At 30.8% G+C, this 27,717-nt stretch overlaps 1 pseudogene; it reads right to left on the bottom strand.

Annotated features, from left to right (window-relative positions):
• Window positions 1-25,731, bottom strand: part of LOC129233584 (serine/arginine repetitive matrix protein 2-like) — an 81,951-nt pseudogene extending 56,220 nt beyond the window's left edge.
• Window positions 25,732-27,717: the final 1,986 nt, after the last annotated feature.

The raw sequence follows: 27,717 nt of genomic DNA, 5'->3' as shown, positions 1-27,717 counted from the left end.
GAAATAATGACATTTTTCAGATTCTAACTAGTTAAATATAGGGTTCTCTTACTAAGGATGGTCTAGTAAGTAGTAATTGATCATGACTATGCTTGAAATGAGCTGACATGAATTTGTAGATTGGTACCCCCCCCCCCCCCCCCTTGCCACACAACCACTTTTTATCTTTTTTTTTTTCAAAACTGTATTAAAAAAAAAAAGCTGGCACGTAAGAGTTATAATCATAATAAACTGGGATGCACGCTGCTAAACATCAGCAGTGACTAAGGCTTTTAAATGGGGGGGGGGGTCATAAAAACTAAAAGTCAGAAAAACTTTAACAGACAAATAGAACCACTCATTTGCAGCTTTTTTTTTCTTTCGAAAAGTGGGACGATAGGCGGAGGGGGAAAGGGAGGGGGAAGAGCCATCTGGAATGAAGCTTAACAACATGGAAGGTTATGCTCAAACTAGCAAAATTTGTTTGATCTATAACTGCTTTTAATATATGCATAAATAGATCTCGCTGCATTGCTCTCCTTTACAACTGAAACTAAAAAGAAAACTAGCATTAAAGAAAAGAAGACCGCCGCACTCCAAATGTTGTAGAAAGACAATTTTATGAGGAGATACATATGATCTGATACTTAGATTGATTTTTAGTTAAGTGTGAAAAGAATGAAACAAAATGGGGGGAAACATTCCTATTTTGCTATGATCTTGGGGCAAACTATTTCTTTAATCCCTCCAAAATTGAAAGTTGGCACAGGGGTAGGGGATGAAATGAATCATAACTTTCCTTATCACATAGTGAATTAATCAAGTAAATTTTGTGAAGTTCGGATTGAAAAAGAAACACTTGGTCCGAAAAAAAAAAAGCGTCAGGCGAGGCGTGATACTATTATAGTGTTAATCGTATGTGTGGGTGGGGGGGGGGATGTACTTCGTCTTGCTTTAAAGAAGAACATTTAACAGCTTTTTATATGCTTTCTATTTATTTTGTTTTATTTTATTAATTTATTTTTTGCGTTTTGAAAATAGTTTTGAAAAAAAAAAGTGGTGGTGCTGGGGGGGGGGGGGGGCTTTTTCTTGCTTTAAAGAAGATTATTTACCAACTTTTAATAAGTTTACTATTTATTTTGTTTTATTTATTTATTTATTTAATTTTAATTTTCGAAATGTTTTGGAAAAAAAAATTATTAACAGTGGTGGGGGGGGGGGCGCTTACCAATCTACAAATTCATGTCAGCTCATTTCAAGCATAATCATGATCAATTACTACTTACTAGACCATCCCCAGTAAGAAAACCCCATATTTAACTAGTTAGAATCTGAAAAATGTCATTATTTCATAAGTCAAATTTTATTTAAAAATTCATAAAAATATGATCCCATTGAGATCCCAACTTGAAACTTTGCACAAATAAAGATAAAGTACACACAAATTTTTGAGAATTTTTTAAAAAAAAATTCATTATACCTTTTCTGAGAAATTTAAATTTAAAATTTAAATTTCATTTTTTAAAAATTAAAAATTTTCTGAAATTAGTCATGATGCATATCCAATTAAACAGCAACTAATGTACTTTAAAATGCTTTTTACCAAATCTTTCTATCTATATTTGGTGCTGAGTTATCGTCCATTTTATGTTCAAACATCCATGAAAAAAAGAGGGTTTTTCGAAAAATCAAAGTGTCATAAATAAAAAAATAATAGAGATAAAAATCTAAAAATTTGGACTTTTAATTACCTCGAAGGGTACACTCGATGAGCCAAATTTCAAAGAAATACAAAAGGGTGAGGGAAAAAATTTCCCAAATTTTGGATCACTTGACATGGAATGACCCATAGTTGTTCAAAGGTATGCACCAGAGATGGTGATGATCTCAAACAGTACTCATAGTTATGGTTTGTGAGAAAAGTTACAGATTTTTAAATGACATCAGCAATCTTCTTCCTTGCTCAAACTGATCAATATGTGAAAAAACAAATGTCATACAAAAAAAAGAAAAAATATCTGTCATACTGCATTTGCAAAAGAAGAGAATTATTAAGGGCTAATGACAACACAAGAGAAAAGGAATTTGCACAATTTACAAAATTGGGCAGAAGTAGAATTACCAATTTTGACAGGAAACCATATAATAGTATCATAATGGGAAAAAAAAATAAGTAGCAGTCCAAAGAGTATAGTGCCATGTTAAGCACAAATGTGGTATCTGCAGTGGAGCTCAATTTGAGAAATTCATGATTAAAGTTCACAACTCGTCTCTTTGATTTGTGACTCATGTTATTGTTCAATTCACAACAGTCGTTTTGTAAATAATCAATCTAACCTATGCGAGTGCAAATTTTTCTGAAAGTCCTTATTTAAAAATAACAAATGTAGTTACAACAAGTTTTCTGTTCAATAACATTTCTTATACTAAGTTCATTTCACCGTAAATAATTATTGCTAGTCATGTTTAGGGGTATCTGCACAGATACGACAAAAATAGCTTAACAAAATGTGTTTAATGTATTTCTAAATAGCATTGAAAGCATCTTCTTTATTTGAACCAAGAGACTTAGCTGACATTTTATTTTTTAAATGCAAATCTAACAGAATCTGCCTCCTAAATGATTCTATCTTCAAAATTTCAGACATCTATAATTGTTTAAACCGTAATATTTTTTTCTCCATATTCCTAAACTAAGCATGAAGTTTTGCTTTGACAGCAGATGATGGGAGATCATTCTGATCAGACCGTAAAATTTTATTTTCTCGATTCATTTAATGAGTGTTAAGATAATTTTGACAGCTGAGGATGTCCAACATGCAGACGGCGAAGTTGCGTTCTACTTCCATTTCTCGCTTAGTCTCTACATTTGATGACTTTTCTATAAAATTTAGGCAGATTTTAAGATCCTTTATCTTGATAATAGGGCAAATAATTTATGCACCCAAAAAATGTCTCAATCTGATCTTTTGGTTGCTAACAATTTAAAATTTTTTCACTACTACACTATCGTGTTTCCCTGATCAGAACACCACATGCAAAGCATTTTTTGTAAAAAAAACATTTATTGGCAGTGTTTCTCTAGTCAAGTACTCAAAAATACCAATGAGCAAATTTTATCACACACCAATTATTCCAACACCAATTGTGTTTTTCAATAGGGATCAATTTATGCAAGGCAAAAGTGTGTTTTCATTTGAAATTTTCTCACTTTAACTCACCATGAGCTCTATGCTGCTTAAAATTATCAGAATCTTCAGTACATATCTTCACACAACCATGTTTGAAATTTTGGTTCGATAGGCTCAGTGAACTACTTGGGCTTCATATTTAGAGGAATATTCTTTAGGACCATCCTCTGTACTAGAACCCGTAGTTCAATAGTTTATTATTTTGGTAATAACTTTATTCACTATAATACTGCAAATTACTCTAGCCTGTGATGAAATTGTTGTCTCTGAAGTTCAAAGGTTTTAAATTTTTGGCATGCTGATATCAAATTTAAAGTCAGAAAGTTCTTATCATGTACCTTTTATTTTTAATGGGCCAGTAATGTGACTTTGATGCAAAAAAACACACATTTTTGATATGTTTTTTATGACACAGTTGATATATATTTATTTCTATAATTTCTAAGTGATAAAGTAACATTTGAAAAATATGCGAATTTTTTTTTTTTATTTTAATAAAGAAGCCACTGACAAAGGCTCTCGTTAGTGCCTCCAAAAAAAAAAAAAAAAAAAAAAACATTAGTAACCCTAAATACTCATGACCAGATCATCTGAAATTAAGAAGCCAAAGAGATTTTATTAGATAATAAGTTTCTGCACGTAACAAGGTCAATTTTCTTTGCTTTAATTGATGAAAGGTTTTTATCAAAAAAATAATTTTTGCTTATATATATATATATATATATATATATATATATATATATATATATATATATATATATATATATATATATATATTTAAAGAAGAAAATGACTTAGTTACCATATTTCTACTTTTATGATTTCAGATGGTTTGGCGATAAGCTATGAGAGGTACTGTAAGGAAACATTTTTTTTTGTCTGAAAACGTAGGCAACGAGTCATTCTCAGAGGTCATTTCTTCATAAAATTTCTGAAAATGTAACAAAATGTTCTTCAAAAGTTACTTGATTATGAAGTAATTTAGAAATTAATACATGTAAACTGTGTAGTCAAAATAAATCTCTGGAAAAATGCTTTTCTTCTGTAAAGAATTAATTAAAATTAATTTTATTTTCCTTACAACATTTTTCCATGTGTCCAAAGAGTAATTGTATACAGAATAACCCAGCTTTAACTATTGTCAAGGGACTGGAAAAAGTTAATGGTTAAATCAAGGATATCTTTTAATCGAGGAGCATAGACATTCAATGCAGTCAAATCTGGACCAGTAAAATGTATCATTAAATCGAGAAAACCGTTAAATCGGGTATTGGTAAATCAATGTTATACCGTAACTATATTCATCAAGTTGTGTACATTCATTTTTTTCTTTGAAATAAAAACCATTATGAACATGTTTGTGATTGAAATTCACGTAATTATAGTGGAGTGTTTTCACACAAAAAAAAAAAAAAAAAAACTTATATGATAACAGTATATGGATTGAAAATTTGTCTTCAACACGCTGACATTATGTAAAATAACATATTTTACTTTAGGCAACCAAAAAAAAGTTTAAATTGGGCAGGTTAGTGTTACTTACACTTGTCAAACATCAATTAAATTACATACAGAATAAAATGTGTGAAAGCACAAGTTCATTTCTCCTTCTATACAGCATAGAAGCGGGGGGGAATATGAAACAACCAGTTTTTACTAAAACTAGGAAAATAATAAATTCATAGGAACCCAATTCTGATGCATTCAACTTTTCTTATGCTCTAAAAGTGACATCACACATTCAATCTGTATGTAGCTTCAACACATTAAAGAAATACTATATCAGTGTACGAAGTGACATCTAAAAGAATTATAATTATTTACGTAGCATTCAGGAGGGTATCTCTATGCTCTTCGGACAAAAAGTCTCCACGCAAAAGAATGTATTCACCATACTTCTTTCCATACCCATTTCATCCAAAATCGAAATGTTCTATCCATCTCCTATTCAAAAAAACAGGGAAAAAGAGGCATAAAATAATTGGGAAAAAAAGCAATAAAAGTGATATGATTTAAAAATTGAAAGAGTATGTGCATTTAACAGAAGATAATGGACAACTTTCACCTTTGTTATGGCTTATATCTCAGTATTTTGAAACTCTCTCTTTTAACATAAAAAACCCTCCCAAACCCATAAATGGATATCTGTCACTTAGGATTGTCAAAGAAATTTCATTTTTTAACAGTACAAACGGACAGAATACAGTCACGTTGTCATGTTACAGGGCTCATACACTTTTGGTTAAAGAAAAAATCCCTGACTTTTCCAGGTTGTTTTTCAGGAAATTCCAGGTTACTCGTGTCATTAAAAATTAAGATTAAATTACAATATTTTCAAAATAATTAAAATTGTTTAAAGTAGCAATGCAAAAGAACTCCCCTTAGATTTGTTATACATTTAAAAAAAACATTGGAAATATTTTCTTTTTTACTCAAAATTTAATTTCTTTTTTAAATGTTTTGTTCAAAATTGTTCTCATTCGTTTACTACTTGTTAAAAACGAAGTACTTTCAACTTATTTTAACGTTTCTTTGATGCCACATGTCACGCGTGATATTCGAGTTTTGCTGTAACTGCTGTAGTTTTAGCATCGACTTTTGGTTTACAATACTTTTTATTTTTTTATTAGTAAATAACACAAAACACATTTAGCAAAATACAAAGCTATTTTACAGTATAAATATGACTAACTTGTTGCATCGATGGGCATACCATATTAAGCATAATAACAAAAATCAATATCTGCCTATTATCATTATATTATACCGCCGATGCTAATAATCATTAGTTTTTTTTTCTATTGCATTTTAATGGGTTAACCCCTTAACGATCGGATAATTTTCAAGAAAACAGTCATAAAAGTGTCTATTTTTGTTATTTAAGAAAATTATATAAAAATAAGTGTATGAACAACATGTGCATTCAATTTTTTATTTTCAATATTTTTTAGATTGAAATTTTAAAACAATTTAAAATTTTATAAAAAGTCAACAAGCAAGCCCAAGCAAGTAGCGACAATTTAAGAAATACATCTTTTAAACATTAAAAAATAATTTTATTATCTTTTGTGTAATATAAGTAAAGATAAGTAAATTTTTCTTGTGTGGAAGATTTCAAAGCTTGAGATACAGAGGCCAACGTCACAATCTGGTAAGTTAGTACCAAAATTCCTTCCTGCATCTCTGCAATTACATTTAAAATCTGCAATTATGTTTAAAATTTATTGGTGCTGCCATCTAGTGTATAAAAAGAGAAATAAAATGTATTCCAGGCCACAGAAATGGATTGATTTTAATTGTTTCGTCGCATTAATATTGCACACCCCAGCACAGCAATATCATGGGCGCGAGAAATGAAGATCGAAACCCCAGCCCGGCATATTCACGCGAGCAAGAGGGAAGGGGTAATGGGTGCTTACATTAAAATTATTATTTTCCAGAAAATAATTTTAAAAACTCATAATTTAGGGCACATTTTAGATTACTTTCAGTAGTTTACATTGAGATAAACATCCAATTCCGTTTTTGGAAATTTATGTCTACTTCCATCTTGTATATGATCAAATATGGAGATGAAATGAAAAATTTAAGAAAAGTAAAATGTCAAAACTTGTAGCATAAAAGTAGTTATAAATAATTAATAATCCTTAAAAAACTACAATTAAGACAAAATAGACAGGTCTAAATCCATTAGAATAAAAAAAAAATTTAAGATAAAATTTTGTATTTTTCCAATAAATAATTACGAATTTTCCACAAAAAAAAGGGCACATTGTGCATTGGTTTCAATAGTTTGCATTGCAATAAACATCCGACACCATTTTTGGAAACCTAGGCACTTCATAAGCATTGTGTACTTCCATCTTGGGAATGACCAAATATGGCTGATGCTCCAAAAATTAAGAAATAATTTTTAGAATTTGTAGCACGAGAACAATTTTAAGATAATAAATCTCCATGAAACAACAATTCTGTTGAAAAGCTTTTAGCACATCTGCGTCAAAGGCAATGCAGGTAAGATGAAGTTTCAAGAACAAAATTTTTCATTTCTTACGAAAATTACATACAGTAGAATACCTTTATAATGCCGACCTATATAACGCAATTCTCTATAAACTGCACAACTTTTCAGAAGTAAACAATAGGTTTTTAAGTTTAAAAAATCCCTTTGTTTCGCCTTGCTAACATAAAAATTGTTAGGAAAATTAAATTTTGAAACAGTTTTTCATCTTTCCAGCTTAATTCAAAGCTTTTAAGTGAAAATTAATATTCACAGTAGAGAGAAAATATCAGATGGTTCTTGAAAATGCAGCTGTTATGCAAAGTATGAAGCTGGCAGAAGTGCAGGATAATTCACTTTTTTTACTTGTAAAGCATATTTATTTGTGAATGATTATTTGTATAATTAATGTTTTAATACTCATTGCAGATAGAACTAATTCTGAAGTGCTAATATATATATATATATATATATATATATATATATATATATGTATATATATATATATATACTGAATATTAGTGACCTATATAACGCCAAACCTGTATAATGCAAAAGCTCTGGTCCCAAGGTGTGCGTTATAACGGTCTTCTACTGTATTTAAAAATTAAAAAAAAAAAACAATTTGCAGCACATTTTGCATTACTTTCATTCGTTCGCAGTGAAAGAAAACATCCAATTCTGCTTTGTTTCGGGAAACTTAGGCTTTTAAGCATCGAGTCTACTTCTATCTTGTGATGACCAAACATTGCAACTACATTTCACACGTTTCTGAAAAGAGTTTCCGATCAAAAAAAGATTTCTCTGGTTAACCCTCCCATCCTCAGGCTTGTGCTTCTGAAGCAGTCAATTGTCTTCGGCCCTGTTGAGTTTGTGCATAATTCCTGTTCCCCTGAGGAATTTTTTTCTTGGGACCTATTGAAGACAAAAACGGCGACTGCAGTTTTTTTTTTATTCCCAGCGTCATTGTACCTCAAAATTTCAAATTTTTTGCAGGAAACATTGACAAAAACGAAGATTAGATCCCATGGTACAAAATTCCCCGGGGGAAAAAATGGGTGGGGGGGGAATTCAAAAAATCCCTGACATTTTTAACTATGTATTCCCCCGACAATTCCAGGTTTCCCAGAGCGTACGAACCCTGTGTTATTAAAAGTTAGAAAACTGTTTATTATTTATCACGATTCTCTCAACAGAGTGTGGAGTCTATAAGATTACTAATCTGCACCTGATAGACTTTCAGGTGCGAAAGTAAGATAGTAGTTCAAAATGATTAGAAAAGTAGCCTGTCGAAACTAAAAGCTTTTTTTTTTTCTTCTATTTTCTGTTTCCATCTGACTTAAATTTTTCATCACTTAAATTGCCAAAGAAACTTTTTTTTTTTTTCAAATTTTGCAATAATTTGAAGTTTTCTATTCTAAATCAGAGTTTTCATAGCCAGTGCGCTTGCTAAGTAGAAAAGGGGGGAATGCACCAAAGGAAAATCATGGGAAAGCTTTTTTAGAAAAAAGAATACACTTTTGGAAAACTCAGAAATCCAGAGCAGCCTCAAAAACCTACCACTACATATTCGAGCCAAAATGCCAGCCCTGACAAGGGTACAGTTGTTCTGGTCCTGATAGAAAGTAAAATTTTGTTTTTTGGAATGCACAGTTCAGTGTAATTTACTGCATGAAAAAACACTACATGAAGATATTGTGGATCAAAACAATGCTGTTTTTTATTGTTCTATTACATATTTTTTATCTAAATTCAACCACTGCAATTTTGACTATTTTCTAGAATTAAATTGGGCAAACAAACACCTTTTTAACTATAAAAAAAAACATGAACATGCAGAAATGTTTACTGTTTCAAGAATTATGTTTTAAACTAATGGATAACCTTTGAAAGGACGAGACAAAACCTGGTGATAATCTCTGGAATGAATCAGGCTCTCCAAAATTCAAAAACTTTACAAAATAAGAGAAGATTAAGCCAAATAGTTAGCTGCAGAAGCAATAAAAGAATTACAGTGAATCAATTAACTGAAATACTTCAGGATTCACAGCAATTAATCATAAAAGAAAAGAACAAGTCGTAGGGTCTGGTGGGGTAAAGTGGTCATAAAATCACGGTTTTTTTAACTTATATGTGGATAACTCATTTAGTTTTTCAACAAAAATTTTTGAATAACCAGAAAGGCACTTTTGGCGTGTCCCTCTCCGTCTTTCAAGTGGACTTAAATTAGTTTAAAATTTTACATCAACACTCAACAAATTCAACTTGTAAGACAAAATTAAGCATACTTAAAGGTGTAAAAGAGCATTCTTTAAATAAATTTAGTTATTAAAATCATCAAGGTACATTGTTTTTAAACTTTGTCCTCAAGTTTTCATGTCATTCTCCTGTCCTAGGAATGAGATATTATAAATAAAAAATAAGGAATTTTTAATCTGCTGTACTACTAAACTGTTTATTATCACCATTTTGATGGATTCCTTGAGTATTTTGTTAAGATGATTTGTCTGCTGTTCTCATTAACATTTTGAATTTCAAGAATAGGGTATGTGACATTTTCGCTGTCATTCTCATGGACAATATATTTTTTTTTATAATAAACGAAAAATTTTAACTCTACTCACAGTGTGTGGTTGAATTAGATTATAATAGAAAAATAACATTTACCTTAAGAGATATATATCTCTAGCTATATATAGATATATATATCTAGAGATATATATATAATCTTGGGTAAATTGTAACAGGCAAATTGTCTGGAAAATGTCATACTCCTTTCTAAAAAAATGTCCTACTCCTGGTGCAAAAAAAATCATTCTCCTAGAATTATTTCTCAAGCCCTGGTAATGCATCCCGTAGAATAGAAGGATTTATTTTCAATACATTAGTTGGAAAATAAGATTGATTGAAAAAAAGAAAGTTTAATTTGACAAAGAGCATACCAAAAATATATCAATGGAATAATTCTATTTAATTAATATTTTTCTGTTCAGACGAAGTGTTCCGAAAGAGATTTATTGGTTAGACATTTGTTTACCTAAATGCTGCTCGAATAGGTAAGTGAAGTTGCTATAAATTTCGTAGTTGCTTTAAATTGAAATCAAAATATATGTTATTAATATTGCTGCTTTTCTTTTTGTTTTATGTTTGTATTTCCTGAACCATAAAACAATTTGCAGGTAATGAGAAGGTAATTTTTCCTTTTGTAAATTTTATCATACCGTGTATGGTTAATTTAAAAAAAAATTTTAATGTAGTAATTTATTTTTTTTTCATTGAAATGAATGTCCATTATTCGAAATGTAAGGTATTGAGAGTGAATAATATGGCAACTCATTTAATAACCCTACTTTTTGATTTAGGCTTCAGTTATTTCTTTATTACTATAGTTACATTTTAGATAACCCATGAAGAAACTCATTTTGTAACTCTCTTGGTGCTCCTTGTCAGTTTCTTGCTGTATGAAAATTTGACTCCTCTTTTGAGAGTGTAACATAGCTAAAGTTTTTCTCCTAATAATTCTCCTAACCAAGAATAAGTATAATTTTAATTTTTAAAAAAATGTGAATGGAAAATGTCAGGTTTTTGGAGAATCACCCATATATATGTATGTACGTTTTTTTTTTTTTTTTTTCAGATATTTTGCAAACATACCTCTGCATATTTAGCTGGCACATCAGCCTTTTCAATTCCAATGCACTTTTTGCAGGGTGTAGTGGCTGCCATTTGCAAAACAACTTGTCCCACACCTATACAGACAAAAATGCAATAGCGTACATAAGTAAACTACCTATTTATATGTATACGTATCATCACCTCAGAGCAACACACTATATCCTTGTCTCAGAACAGCAGTAAGACATCTAATAACAGTAAGATATCTGACTGTTGCTTTTAGGTGACGTTATGTCCAAACTTTTTTGAAAGTTACACTTCCTCGGGATGTCTAGTACTAATTTGTACTCATTTTAAGGCTCAATATAATGCCACCTTAGAACAACTGAAATGTATGCATGAATGAGAAACAATTCGGAAATTCACAAAATGCTTCAAGGGAAAGCTTTTAGAGGGTTAAGTTATTGTGAGCTTTAAGCCATGTAAGATAACTAAAGCTGAATAAGAAATTTAGCGTACAAAGCATATTGTCTCAAACACATTACAAGCTACTAGATGTATATGGTATTTTCCTATGTGTTATCCACGGGTCCTAAAATTGACCTGAAGGAAAAAAATCTTTGTATAATCTGTGGATAATACAATGAAAAAAAAAGAGGTTTTGATTTAACATACAATTTTAGCAACTAGTAAATTTAAAACGAGAAGAAGTAATAACTTTTAAGGTGTAATCAAAATTAATTTTAAAAATAATGATTTTTTCTTGAAATCACGATTAGAGTACCCTAATTACTTAAATACAAAGGAGCAAACTGTCTAATCTTGTGCAAATAAAGGCTTTGTCCATAATTGTGCATTGTTTATTTTACCTAGTCTGAATCGTGTAAGAGGTACATTCTATGTAAAAGAAACATACAGGCAGCGGAAATGGTCTCTATTGATGAATCCTACTGTAAATATTGAGGATCAATGTGTTGTTCTAGCGAAAAAAAAAGCACAGATAGTCTGTGGCAACGTATAATCCACACCTCATTAACTTTACACTTTTTTAACAGATAATCCACAGATTATATGAAGGAAAATACAGTACATATGTGAAAATGAGGGTGGCTCTTAGTCTACTTTGTAAAAAGTTAGCTCCCCCCCCTCCTATTTTGTTTCAATGGACAAAAAACTGTGTGAAAAATATTAGCTCAGCTGGAAAAGTTTAACGAGTGCCTCAACAAGCATGAAATAATCAAATTTTCAGCAAAAAAAAGATTTTTTCATCTTTTTGCAAGCTTTAAAAAAAGAATCTAGCATATTTGTATTTTTGACGATCTGATATCTTGTTACAGGTGTTATTTTACTCTAACTGATTTTTCTGTGACCTTCTAATGCTTTCACCCTTTTTCCTCAGGCATCTCCTGGGGCATTGAAACTTTTTAGCGAAGCCTCCATTCACTACTCGTCACAAATTCCTGCTGCTGCAATTATTTTTACAACAATTTTATGAAAAATTCTCTGTCAGTTTTAGTTGAATTATTCTTATCAGTACACTTAAATTTATGAATGATTTTATAACTAATTGGAAATATAATTAAATTTGAGTACTATCATCTATATTAGCATGCAGTGTTTTCCATAACATGGCATTCACTTTTGTTAAGTGAATATGATAATTCACTTTATGTTTTCCATTTGGATCACAATAGGTATATTATTTAGGTAACGAAATAAATCTTATTTTCTAGTTAAGTATAACATTGTATATGATCATTTATTTTCTCTTAAAAGTTGTTTGTGTTTGTACCGTGACCATTCTTACAAATTTATATATGAATTATTCCAATTCATGAAATAAATAAATTGTCACACTCAGAACATGTTCCATTTTTACAGTGGTTTGCTTCTCTGATATGAAAAATAAAAACTGCAGCTTTATATATATATATATATATAATCCCTAGTTTTATAGGGTCAAATACACCACAATACATATGTTGTGCATCTGTTTACAAGTAAATTTGATGAATTGTGCAAAAAAGAATAGAACTTAAACATCTTAGGAGTTTCTCCCCTATCCAGAATCTCTTCAATCCTTCTCCTTGGATTCCCATTGCCCCCTCTTGAAGAAAACGCCACATCTGGTCAGAGGTCACATTTCCAATCAAATTGTTGGAGCAAAACTACCTTTGAGCAGCAAAGTTTAAAGCATTTTTATTCAAGAAGTTTGTGCTTTCTAGTTAAAGCAGAAATTCCTACTAGAAGAATGAACCACTGCATTGTCAAATCAGTCGAACTCCATGACGAATGGAAACATTTACAGAATTTTTTTTCTAGAACTTCAAAGAAAAAGGGAGAAAGGTTCTATTGAGGATATTATGGACGATCTCTTTGAAATTAGTCATGCAGATGCTTTGGAAGATATTAAAAATGAAAAAGATAGGAAATTCTTAATTCTTTAGGGCCAAAAACTGCGATCCGGCTTCATGGTTGCCAGTTACCTAAAACTAACACAAAAGGAAGATAGAACATTAAAGAAAACAATAATGGAAATTTGCTTGAAAGAAACAAACTTTCAAGGAAATAAAATGACAATTAGTGGCAACAACTTATGATACAGCTTTAAGCAATCCAAGCAATGATGGTTTTGGATAACCAGTAACTGACACAGTAGCAGAAATACTTATGACTATGAACATTACGACTTGAATAGAAATACGAGGTACATTGCAGTTTTAATTCCTCATCCATCTGAAGTTTTCGTTAGGTGAAAAATGACACATGGAATTAAAATTTTAAATATTGGTAGCTGCTGCAGAAGCATTTAGATATGATACTAAAGACCAGATCATAAATTAAACTTATCTTCAATGCCTCCGAAAAAAAATTAGAGATGAAAGACATGCGGAAATTCAACAAAAATGTAAGTAGAATGATTGCCAAGAACTATTGTCACACCGGGGTGGAAAATTGCTCCCAGCAATGGCAAAAGTTGAAAAGAGATTGGCAATAATAATAAATTTTAAAGGAAAGTAGCAAATGTTGAGAGTCCCTGAAATCTCAACATCATCAGTAAGGTGGTCCAAAAAAGGTCCTGTTTTAAAATTTTCTGATTTTTGCTGGTCTTACCCTTCCATTTGGTTTCACTTATGTAAAAAATGATTATTGTGAAGTTTTAGCTCATAATTTTAACTCAACATCCTCGAAGTGCGGTTAATTTTTCATTTTAGGCAATAAATGCAAAAAGGCTGAAAAAAGCAGCACAACTATATTTCCTTTAAATCTTTAGCATTTTGTACGTTGAAAATTATAATACAACAATTATATTTGAATGACTATGCATGTGGTTGTGCTAGTACCTATCAAACTATTTTTTGGTATTGGTATAAGCATAGCAATGTTTTTCAATAACCTGCAACAAGAATTGAAATGGATCTTCAATGATTATTTTTTCATTTAACTCTTTTATAATATATATTAATTCTTTTTGACAAGATTAATAATAACTGACTTCCTCCAATAAATTTTAGTGCTTTGCGACAATTCAAAAAAATTCTTAAAAGGGATGATATCATAATAGAACCTGGAAGCCATGATATTCAAAATTTCCGTGAAAAAATGACTAATTTACCAGTTTTAAAGGTAATACGTATTTAATTATGTATAAGTAACAATTTTGTACAATTTGCTGCATTGCACTATTTCTTGCAAGAGTGTTTATTCCTGAATTAATCTAAATTTTGAAAAAGATGCAACAATTTCTAACCCCTGAGTACTCGAACTAAGGGTTGAGAGAGCCAGAGGTCAATCTTGGCTGCATCACACAATAGTATCAATTTTCCAAATTTTTTAAAGAAAAATATACATTTTCATTAAAAGCGTTTGAATTTATAGGGTTGAATGAGTGAGGACATGAATTTTAAAATTAGGTTTGTTTGTAAAGAAAAAATTTACAAGAGTGAAAAATCCAAATTTCCTTATGGAACATACTTTTCATAGTAAGGATTGAAAAAAAAAAAAAAAAAAATTATATAATATATATATATATATATATATATATATATATATATATATATATATATATATATACATATATATATATATATATATATGTATATACATATATATACATATATATATATATATATATACATATATATACATATATATATATATATATATACATATATATACATATATATATATAAATACATATATATACATATATATATATAAATACATATATATACATATTACATATATATATATATAAATGATTGGTTAAATTTTACCTTTTCCGGATCAAAAGAACAACTTGCAGCTTCCTCATTTAATCCCAAACATTTTAACAGGCTGTAAAGCCTAAATCATTTGAGATTTACCATAAATATTTTTTACTTTCTTACATACATTAAAAAAGTAAGCATATCAAGCTTCAATAAAATTTGAGACTGTGGGTGCCAAAGCCACATTTTTTTTTTAGTTACTTTTGCATTTTTTCTATAATAAATAAAAGAAAAAAAAATATTATTGAAATGATGAATAAAATAAGCAGATATAGGGTAGCATACAGTAAAAAACCATCCCACCGTTAAAAATGATTGAAATACTTGCAAGATGCGTAAGATTGAAATCTCAAACGAGTCATGCAACTTTCACCGCAGCTTGTGTTTGCTGTCGTTGGCATGATTTCCAAAACATATGTTTTTGCAGATATAGTGGAGGATGAAGATTCGAGGGAGAAAAAACAGAAAGAATAAGAAAGCGGGGACCAAAAATTAAGAAAAATCGGAATCTTTTCTGATTTCTGAGAAAAATAAAAGCACTATGAGGCCTGAAAGAGGCAAAAAAAAGCCCTGAAAGTGGAACTTAAACGATTAAATTCAAGTATTTTGTTGTGATACAACAGCAAGCAACACATGTTGAGTAAATGATGCCTGTATCAACCTAGAAATATTGATAATCGTGATCTGCTGTATCTCCCTTGTCCAGTGTTTCTTTCAGGTATCTTTCCAGGGGGGCCAGTGCTTGCCTCCTCCCCCCAGAGAAAAATTTTTATTGCACTTGTTTTACTATGTTAAGATTTTTTTAAAAAAAAGGAAATTATACAAAATTCGGAGTTCTATCATCCGAGGAGGGGAGGGAGATATCAGCCTCTGTGGCCTCCATTTTGTCACTGCCAATGGAAAGTCCCTCGCTGCCCACAAACTGCTAAAAGCACATTTTATTCCCTGGAAAATACGTGCGATTCATCAACGAAAAAATATATGTTTCCCCCTTTTTACTACCCTCATTCTTTTGTTGTCTGTTATTGATGTTAAAAGGGATGGGGTGGTTCGAACTATGTTATCTAGTATCTATCTAATTGCTAACTCACACAATACATTGGTGAAGTTTGTATCGGAACCTTAAGATATGTACTCACTGGGCACTCATGGTACATTTCGTTGGAAATCAAAAGTTTCCTGGATTAGGATCATTGTATGGGGGGGGGAGGAATAGTTGGCAGTGATTTATTTTTGGCAGCCTGTAATGGAAATGCCTATAAGCCTATGTTTTTTTTCTCTTTTATATGACAAATAACATGGTGTCATCTTTTCGAAAGAAATTTCTGAAAGTTCGGTATATTTTACTACCCCCTCCTCCTTTTTATGTCATCCCACAGTTTTCCAGCAGACATAACTTTTAGCCAATTAGAAAAATTTTGAAAATCTACGTGGATTTTCTCCGAGAAGAACAGATTTATTTAATAATCATTCTAGATTAGAACTTGAAGCCCTCTAACATGTGAACTTGTTTAAGTCTCCCTACAGAAGTCTTTACTGTCTTTAGCAATCACCTTTGCAGTCAGTCAAAATCAAATTATTTTGAGGGAAGTTTTTGTTGCTTAATATTTTTTTCTTTAGTTTAAAAATTTATTTACAATAATCACTCGTGATAATATTGTACTGTTCGCTTTAAAAATTGTATAAAGGAATGAACTCCAATATTTAATTTACAAGGATGTCCAGAAATCATTCTCCAAGTTTTCTTAGCTTGACAGCTTCATCAAAACTAATTTCAATGAAGTTGTTTAAAAAAATAATAAACTTCCATTCATAATGTGTTTTTTTAAATAAAAATCTATCTACTTAATAATAAATAGTCCTCACATACACCTCTGTGTACGATGCAATCGAAATCCTAAATTGAAACCAATTTGGGGTTTTATTACATTACTCTCATAATATTTTCTTAAATTTTTTATAAAATAAATAGCTCTTTGAAATTTTCTCATGCGTGCTTACTTGACAATTAATAAGTTATGTTCAAATTTAGTATTACCCTTTTTTTCATTTCAATTTTTAAAAGCCCTAAGTTTTTTTTTTAAACTTTAGTTTTATTCTTTTGTTTAGTTAGTTATTTTTTTTTACATATATTACTAAACCATCTTTCGCATATGTGCATATGTTATCGCTAATTTTGTCCCCCTTAAACCTTTAATGCATATAAATGCATAAAAATGATTTTTTTAACGCATATTACTGCGTTTTTTAAAAGATTTTTCTTCACTTCTTTCTTTACGTAAGTTTGTAAAAAAAGAACAAATATTTTTTTCGTTTTTAGAGCATATTTTTTAGTATTTAGTAAATATTTTAAGTATTTAGTGCATATATATGCACTAGTATAGTAGGAAAGTATGAAATATGAAAGTATGAAACAGGAAACCACAGAAATTTTAACTCTGAATTTTAACCTGCACTATTCAACAAAACAATTCTAAATGTGGTGTTTAATTACATATTACTTGAATTATACACAATAAATTTGCAGAATAAATGATACACAAACCAGAAAATTCGTAGTAAATTTAATAAGACACCCACATATAACCATAGTAAAAAAGCTTTTTAACACAATTCTTAAATAAATGTGATTTGCTATTAACACTTTGAAAGACAAGAATTTATCTAAAGTTGTCATATTTTTTAAGAAGTATATGTTTTTTTTTAACAATAAAAATTCATGAAAATTCAAATTTCAAAAAAAAAAAAAAACAAGAAGAAGAAAAGGAAAAGATTTTTCTTACCACTGCCAAGATCAATGAAAATATCATCTTCAGTAATATCTAATTCTCCAATCATTTGAGTAATAAATTCAAAGGATGTTTCTCCATAAACCTTTAAATTTAAAAAAAAAAGTGTTCTAAGCATTTATATGATTAACATTTTACAAAAAAAAGGGCATGCAAATATAACCTAGCTTCTTATTTCTGTATACGACAACACCATAACATTGCTCTTAAAAGTACAAAGAAACTCACAGGGAAGCATATTTTAGGGGAAAATGGTTGTTTAATCATTGTTATGCAAATATTCTGAATGACATTCTACAATACTTTGGCAATAAATTTAAATTTCAAAGAATGATAAGCACTCCAAACACACAATCGTAATTTTTTTTATTACTATTTAAAATGAAAACACTACATAAAGTGATGAATTAACTTTTATTTTTAATTGATCAAACAATTTCTGTCATTTTTAAAGATGAATGACATTCTGATGCAAACAACATAGCCTATACTTATCACTTGAATTAAGTGCTGAATATTTCAGCTCATTTATTACTTTTAACACTGTAACTATTTTACAGTAAATCATTATGTCACATTTTGTCTAAATTTCACACTTGACAGATTTAAAAATCTGAGACAGTTACTTCTTGCCAAGAAGTTTACCCTTTGCCCTATTACTCCAACTATTTCAACATTTAAAGCATATCCACAACAAATTTTCAAATGGTGACATGCTTTACCTTACAACATTTTTATTCCAAGGTATTTAAAATTAAGAGAGTCCAGAAAGGACTTCATTTATTTATTTAGTATTTTTTCTTTAAAAAAATTATCCATAAAGCATTTCTGTACCTCAGAGTCAGACGGAAGTAAGCCTACAAAATGCGATTTTCAGTTTATAAGTTCATTGTATATATGTAGAAGCCTATTCTGCATTGAGCCATGTGAATGTAATTCTTTTTTTAAAAAACTCCTTTCAATTTTCTGCTGAGGTACAGATTTTATAGACTTTAATCTACCATAAAGAAAAATAATTTTATGAAACAAAATAAAATGCATCTCAGATTTTTAAACATTGCAAAAAGCAGCTAACTAAAACTTATTCTCTCTTAAGACTATTGATAATGTTTCTACTTAAGGTAAAACAAATCTACAATTTAAGGTAAAATGAAAACAAAGCATGTAAAAAATGCATGTCATTTTTCGAGCCACTGATTTTCATCAGGGACTAATTAATTGACTAGAAAGAGCCTAGTTGGGCCCAGATCCTATTCCTAGTTGCACAATAGGCTCTAGTTAAGAGTACTTTGATAAAAGTACTTGTTAGTTATTAATTCTTATACTCTAGTTGATTTACAACACAGAAACTGTGCCAATTAAGCTACGCTATCATAATATTAGAAATTTGAAGATAAAAACTATGATCAGTTATTGTTGCTAAACCACAAGTATCAGAATCCCAATAGAAAATGCTTCCCAATAGAAAGGTACAGCTTCTGTTTACAGGGCACCTCTAAGGTGGAAGCCCCATATAGCTCAGGCAGCAGACGATATATAGAAGCAGCATGTGCTCACAGTTATATAATTTTGATCAAAACCTGAAGCTGAATAACTCCTGGTTCAGCACCCTCAGAGGTATAGGTTTAGAATGGGAACTTGAAAGACTTAGTGACTAAAGTATTTTAATATGCCTCAGTCGCCATTAGCGCATAAAATTTAGCTTCTTTTCCCGATACCCCCCCCCCCCAAATTGGCCCCCAATATGGCCAACAAATGTTCTTAGGGTAAATTGAAATCTTAAAACAGAAAACAGAAAAAAAACTTTTTTCTATAAAGGTACTCCAAAATATTTACTTCTTACTTGGTCCCCTCCCCCCTTTTAATTTGTTTCCATGGTTTTAATATGCTTTAGGCAGTTGCTTGGTAAAAATATCCCTGTGTAGTTTCCTAAAACTGAGTTGATTCATTTCAGTACAAAAGTACAAGTTGAAATGGCATCTCAATGGATTGACATTAAAAGATGAAATTTACATTGTGGAAGATGATGAATAAAAAAAGCTCATTATGCATTCATTGTCTAGTCAAAATTTTTCCTTATTGGTTCCTTAGCCCATGTCTCTGTAAATCCAATAACATCCAACTTCTCATCTATAATTATGCTTTTCAATTCATCCATCTTGTTCCTAATACTGCGAGCACTGGTATAGAAAACTTTAACACCCTGAAATTTCCTAAATCACAATTGATAAAATTACTACTCCTGTTCGACACATTATTCAGGGATCGATCTTCAGTTTCTATTTTTAGGTCCACATTTTGTGAAAAAGGGAAATTTTTGTGATCTTTTTCTTTTTTGTTAAAAAAAGAACTATTTTTGGAATTTTTCTTTCAAATACAGGGTGATTATAATTAAAGTTCCGCTTTCAAAACGCTGTAAAAATAAAACCACTGGTCAGAATGACTTCAAATTTGAACGGAATATTATCGAAGAAGGGGGAAAACGTATGGCAGAAGAAAAATAAATAGTTGGAAGTTTTAGCAATAGATGGCGCTGCAAGTGTCAGAATATATAAATCAAAACACCTGCAATGCTCACGACTCATTGAAGTTGTTATAAAAACGCCAAATACACGTTTTTTTTCCTCATTTCGCATCCGAGAAGTTCACTATGACTGTCTCAATGGAAGACCTGGCCGTCCCGATCACCTGATCTTAACCCGTGTGACTTCTGGATATGGGGCTATCTGAAAGCTGTTGTGTTCAGTGCTCCAATTGCAAACTTTGCTGAGCTGAAGGCATGCATCGTGCAACACATTCTAAACGTGACACGGAAACACTTCAATCAGTCGTAGAACATGCTGTTTCTCGATTTCAACTTGTTACAGAAAACGAGGTACATCATACTGAATATCTTTTGTGCCAGTCTCACGAAAATTAAAGACCGATTTGATTTTTACTGATGCTTTTATGTGGTTTTCGGCCTTAGGATAATTAAAAACAGATTTTTCCCATCCGATGTGATATGACCTTGCCGTGTTGGATGGGCTTACTTAACTAACAGTATCACACATCATGTACCCTCGTGCACGCTAATTAGTACGGTGTTTTAATGTATAGTTTACACCTTAGGTAATATTTTATGATTTATTTGTCATTTGTAGTCGACCAATATTAAATTATGATGCTTACAGAGCCGTCTGTTGCTAAAAACTTTAACTATTTATTTTCTTCTGCCATCAAGTTCGACCCTTCTTCGATAATATTCCGTTGAAGTTTGACGTCATTCTGACCAGTGGTTTTATTTTTACAGCGTTTTGAAAATGGAACTTTAATTATAATCACCCTGTATTTTTTGCGAAAAAATCCTATCTCATAGTAAACATGTTTAGCTATCACAAACCTAATTTTTAATTCCTTTGGCAAAGAATTTCATTAAGAATGTACTTAGAGTTGAGATTCTTTTCTTAAATGTTTTGCTTTCAAACGAATTGATTCAGCTTAAAAGTGAAGAAAGAGCTGCTTTTACTAAAGAAATATTGTGAAAGGTCTAATCTTAAGACATTAAGTTTAATGAAGTGGTAACTTTTGCAATATAAATTTATGAAGGGGCAACAAAGCGGACCCAATTTGAGTCAGAATTGACCCTTGGTATATGTTCAAACACATTATATCAATTATTAACTTGCATTAAAGACATATGAATTCACAAAAACTGAGCATATTAATCTCAACATGCCACTTTCCTATCTATTGATGGTTAATTTATTACTGAATCAGCAAAACATATTGTATTCACTTTATCTTTAAAAAAATCACATAAGTCACATGGAAGTTTACATTTCAATCTGCAAATCCCTTTTAGAAGATAAAATTAGAAAATTTTCATATTTATTATAGTATATACATATTACTAAGTACAGTAAACTCAAAATTATCCACTGCCTTTCCACTATTAAAAGATTTTTTTTTCAGCGATGATGATTTACTGAATGTATATAAATGTAAACAATTTTTAATTGTTAAACTTAACAAGTGCAAAATCTATTTTTAGTCACGTATATTTCTTTCTTCCTTTTCTGTTCCAATGACATCAAAACTTCCATGGTCTTTGACACCTGACTAGTTGAAGCCCGATTTTTAAATCTACACTACTAACTGCTTTAGAGCTACACTACTTACTGAATTTTACATCTACATTACTTCCTGATTTTTAGATGAGCACTACTTATGCACGTAAACAAGTGACTGGACCAGTCTTGTTCTGAAAAATTCCCCTCTCCTCTCCAGAATGGTTTTGGTGTAACCTATTTTGATCTGTTTCAGATCTATTTGAACCATTTACTGGCCAATCTGTTATCCATTTTCGATAATGAGCAATATTTTTTAAGCTTTTATATACAGTTATCATTTTAGCTATAGTTTAAATGTATGCAAGGGTTATTGAATTTTTTAAGCTCCACTGATAATCAGGAGTTTACTTTACTGGAGACAAGATTTTAAAAAAAACTTTTAAAGCAAAATATTTGAGTCAATTATAACTTATGAGAGTTATCTGTTACCTCAGGTGAGAAGGGTTCATACTGATTTAATTTTTCTGGATCTGTGACTGCTTGATTATAAACCTGTTGTAATATGTGGCGAAGCAAGCCATTGCTGGGTTTGGTCTGAAGTTGGGCAGGTCTAGATGTGCCTTTCCACTAAAAAAAAAGCACTTATTATTTATATACAAAGGAATGCAGATGCAAATCCGTGGTTGATTGCCAAAAGGTGAAATGTCAACTTTGATATGGCAAAACATGAAATGTAGAGTTTTTAACTTTTGGTGAAGAATTATAAGAAAGTTTATTATATCATGTTTGGTTAGTTCATATTTTTTGTGCTTAACTTTATTTTTAGACATATCAAATTCTGGTATAGAAAAATGCCACTTTAAACACATATCATGATCAGTAAAGTAGAAATAGGTCAAATTTGATAAATCAACTTTTGGCAAATAACCACAGAAATTTAATGACCAACAACTAGCTCTGGGCCCAGTTAGACTGGCCCTAGAAATTTATTAGTCCCCAGTGAAGATCAATAATTCTTTAAAGCTATCTTCCCTAGCTAGTTACAGCCTCTTCCCATGAGATGTTTTGGGTGCCTACAGCCCTACTGAAGTAATAATGTTTCCTCATTTTCAGATTAACCTTTGAATGGCGTAAAACAATGACCTCTTGTAAATTATGCACTATGATAAGCACAAGCATAAGTTAACAAAAGAAGTTTCCTGCTGCATACTAGACATAATATTACTACACGTGACTAAGTCAACAAAATATATTAGGAGATGCAGATATTTTCCAACGTTTAACAAAATGCTTCAAAAGCAGTAAAAAGCTTGTCTATTGGGCATTCAGTTAACTAAAAGCTCAAGTTAATTTCTGCTGCGGAACAGGGGGAGTTGGAATGGGTTCGATTGGGAATGCAAGTAGAGTGACTGAGCAAGAGTGATGACTGAGGGGTGGTAATCAATGACACATTTTTTAATCGCCACTTTTGCAACTTTAATCGCCACGTGGCAAGTGGCAACCGCTAATTTTCAGCTTCAGCATGGTCATGGCAACACCCCTTCAATCATTCTCTTGCATGGGCTCCACTTTTTGCAGTGTAGTTTTCCTTTTCCTGGGGATGAGTGCTTCTAAGAAACCTCCATGTGAGCAACTAATAAATGTTTTCTTAACTTATTTTCAGTGAAAGTTAAGATAAGAAAAAGGGTTTTTCATAATTCCTGTCAATAATGAGTATTCAAATGAGAAATGAATATTATTTTTTGAGTGCCAAAGCTGTGCTTGGTTCGATTTGGTGGAATGCATGTCACTGCTATAATTATAGACTAATTTGTTCTCTAAATGTCACACAAGTCAGAAGATGCAGCGAAAATTAGAAAGATGTAATACAGGAAACTTAAATCATTGTAGCATTATTATTAATGGTACCATCCACTGTACTTGTTGCTTTCAAACTAAAACATAAGATTACATAGTTTCAAAAAATATACTCTACTTTCACTTTCAAACTGAATGGCTTTTTAAAAAATCAACTTCAACCATTTTACTGTTTCAAATGTTTACTGGTAGGTTTGAGAAAAAAAACAGAAGGGATAGAAATTCATGGATAGTATCTCCAGTAGAAATGGCTGCCTCTGGTGACCTTCAAGTGATGCTCACTGACCAAAAGAGTCAATAAATAAATAAGATTTCAGCAAACCGACTTCCGTTAAACAAGAATTTGGTTAAAAGAGTTTTGAATAATAAAGCTTCTACCATATTTACATACAGACTGCTTTCTGCACTGAAAAAATGAACTGATCATGTGGTAACATAATTTACCTTTATAATAGTTAAATTATTCACTCTCTCTTAATAATACAACAACTCCTCTTAACAACGAACACAAATAGATCGACTTTAATTTTGAAAGAAAATGCTTGCACATTTATAATTTTTAAAAACATTGAAGAAAAATCAAGATGAAACACAGCATAAACAATAAGTAAATTAATTAAATTCATACATAAAAGCTAAAAAAAGCGGAAACTTACCAGTTGCAAAATGCTATCAATTGCTCTATTGTACTTATCACATAATTTTTTCATACTTTCATAACTGAAAATAAAATTAAAAAAACAGTTAAGGATTGGAGATACTAAAAGGCCCTAGATAAAAACAAAGACAATGCAAAAAATGAATTTTATCACAAACTAAAATATTTACTGTTGCATTATTTCTTATTTTCATTTCAAAAGCAAAGCTTTTAAAATGGACTTTAAAAATAGCTAAAAACAAAAGATACATTTAGAACAGCAGTAGTATTTTTTAATTAAGATACAAAAAATGCCATTGCAAACACACACACACTAAATTATTGAAATATTCAGATGCTATCCTTTCTACTTTCTGCACATCATTAAATAAAATCTCGAAAACAGGATTAATGCTGTAACTTAAGTAATTACTACCGTATAATCCCGCATTAGCCAACATCACACAAAATTCGGGGGTCATCATTATTTTTCAATGGAGATTATTTCCCTAACTGCAAACAATGTAGCGACTCGGACAGGGCCATAGACAGGGTAGGGATAATCGGGACAAATTGTTTTCACCAAATGTACAATTTTATCGCATTTGCCACAGTGGCAAATTCTTAGCGCGCGGCCTTTGCTTTTGGTAAGTTTAGTAAGAATTGAGGGTAAATTTTTGGGAATGATGAATTAACACTGATGCAAACGGATAGAAATTTTCAAATAGGCCTAGCAGAAAGATGAGTATGCAAAAGATGAAATATAGAGGGGTTGAAAATAATTTTCAGCTCTAAGGTAATTAATGCCTAAGAGCTAAAATAGCACAGTAGCAAAGAATGAGCGAGTTGCAGAAGGGGAGGTAACAGCTAAATTTTAGGCTGAATGCATAAAAGTTGACAGCTATTTCGCCAAAAACTTGTTGAAAAATCAAAACGAATTCAGAAACAAAAATTTTTGCAAATTCCGTTGGAGTATAGAATAATTATCTTAATTACTTAACCATTTACTCAATGTTTGTCCCCCCCCCCCCTCCCTCGGAGCAGAACTATTAAAAAAAATCAGTTTTTGTGCCATCTATTTACCAAAACAGAAACTAAGGTACTTAAATAACAACTTACACCTACAGAAAGTTTAAAATTTAATCTGCTTTGAGCAACAAAAGTGTTTCCATTTTTATCTTAAAACTTTTCCGTGCTGTTCTCAAAAATGAAGCAAACTTTTATCCTACTGAGGATTGAAATTTCATTTAAAGCAAAAAAATTACCTTTTTGTATCATAATCATGGAGTACATAATTTTCCATTGCTAGTTTTAGCTCAGGAAAATCTTCACAAACCCATCTAAAAATAAAAATAGATAAGTAAATAAACAGAAATATATAACACAAAATGCATTTTTTATCACTTTGAATCATCAGAACTTTGAATAAATTGTAAGCACAATGCAATATGGCTTTGAAGATGAAAGTTTATACATATTTTAACCTTTCAAAATACTTAAGTACAATCCTAGCCATTCCTGATTGTAAGGGTTTTTTTTTAATGCTAATGAAAGTTTGAAATATGACCAATGTCGAATAGGAATGTGCATGCATCTCTTGAATCATATATGCTTAAGATAAATACCCCCCCCCCCCCCCAATTTTCTTCTATTTATCTTTATTTTTCCTTTTTTCAAATATTTTTTGTTTCTGTTTATTTTATTTCATGGTTTTCCATGAAAAGCTTTTCCTTTCTTGCGGTTCACGGTTACTGACAATTTCTTTTCTTTTTGTTTAAGCTTCGGCTTAATCTTTGTCCAATTGAATTCTTTCTTTCTATGTTCGTACCTGAGAAAGCTCTTGGCCTTTGCTTGCATTCCTATTGGTTCCTGATCAGTTTATAACTTTGTCATTGGTGTTTGGCTAATCCGCTGTTTTTATCTTTTAAGCTGCATGCTTATCTGCTCTTGGCTTTTGTCGGGTGTCTTTTCATCCATAAGCTCATTATTTTTTGCATTGAAAAAGGCGTTCCCTGTAACGCCAAAACACGTGTGTGCTGTAATTTGCAAATTTGTGCTTCATCTAACGTTGTTTTGTCTTACTTTACATATATGCTTGTTTATCTTTTCATTTTCATAAAAAGCAAAATACACATTTACTTGATAATTAAGAATCAAAATCCGCTAGAAGAATCACTCTCATGCTAGAAGAATCACGCTTACTAGCATTTTAGTTTAAGGCATAGTTAAAAATTGATTGTTTAATGCAGAAACTCTGAAACTAACAAAAATTGGACTGAGAGGCTGTCCTTAAAGGATGTTACAAAATTTTGAACAAATTTGCTCCCCCCCCCCTTTGTCACGTGTAATGCTGTTTCACATGAGCCTATTGTTATAAACAATATGATGTCACTTCTTGTTCCCTTCCTGCTGTCACACTGAATTCCTATAAGATCATAATCAGCAAAATGTTAATCTAAATTTAACATACATTATGAGGTTTTAAGTATTGAAGAAAGTTGCTAAAATAATCATTCTATGGAAAGTTTTTCGAAAAGAGTTACTTTGTCATCAATTAATGCTTTTTGAAATAATTTTACAAAAGCCTAAAATGATAAACTATGAAAGCCCCCCCCCCCCCACACACACAATGATCACTAGCAGCAGAAAAAGCTGAAGAGAGAAAAGTAGCAAAATTTTTTTTTAAAAAGCTGCTTTGATATTGAATGCATTTTTTAATGTACAACATACAGTATCCATGCTCTTGTATAATTCAAGTTGAAGTCCTGTGTTATTTCTCAAGAGTGACCACCGAGGGGGAGGTCACGATTTCATAATAATGATAGCTTTTCAACGACTAGTTATAAATAACTGTGCCATTGAAATTTTAAGGGGGAGGGGGTGGGGAGAGATGGTTATTGAGGTACTTTTCTAGTTTTCACAATCGAAGGGAGTGAGGCACTGTTTATTTTGGGGGATGGCACCCAAGCATTCAAGTCTTTTCAAAAGTATTAATTTGCTCAGCTAACTTAACATTAATAGTCTGGTATTACTTTAATTTGAAGTTATGTCTTTGAAATACATTGCGCAGTCATGTTTCCCGTTTATTTAAGCAAATTTTTTTATTTATTTTTAAAAAACTCATTTAAAGTTTATTCAAATTCAATTTTAAAATTATTTTTTGTTTTGATGTAGTATTGTAAAATGAAAGCTCATTTATTTATTTCAATACTTTTTAAAACTAAAAATTTCAATACAATATACGAGAAGAAAAAATGTGATTCGTTTTTAAAATGTTTTCAAATGAAAATAAAACTTTTAACATTGTTGTAAAATAAAACTGTGTT

Source organism: Uloborus diversus, unplaced genomic scaffold, assembly GCF_026930045.1.
Source record: "Uloborus diversus isolate 005 unplaced genomic scaffold, Udiv.v.3.1 scaffold_548, whole genome shotgun sequence".
Taxonomy (NCBI): domain Eukaryota; kingdom Metazoa; phylum Arthropoda; class Arachnida; order Araneae; family Uloboridae; genus Uloborus; species Uloborus diversus.
Note: the sequence above shows the minus strand (reverse complement) of the source record. Positions and strands in the feature narration are given on the sequence as shown.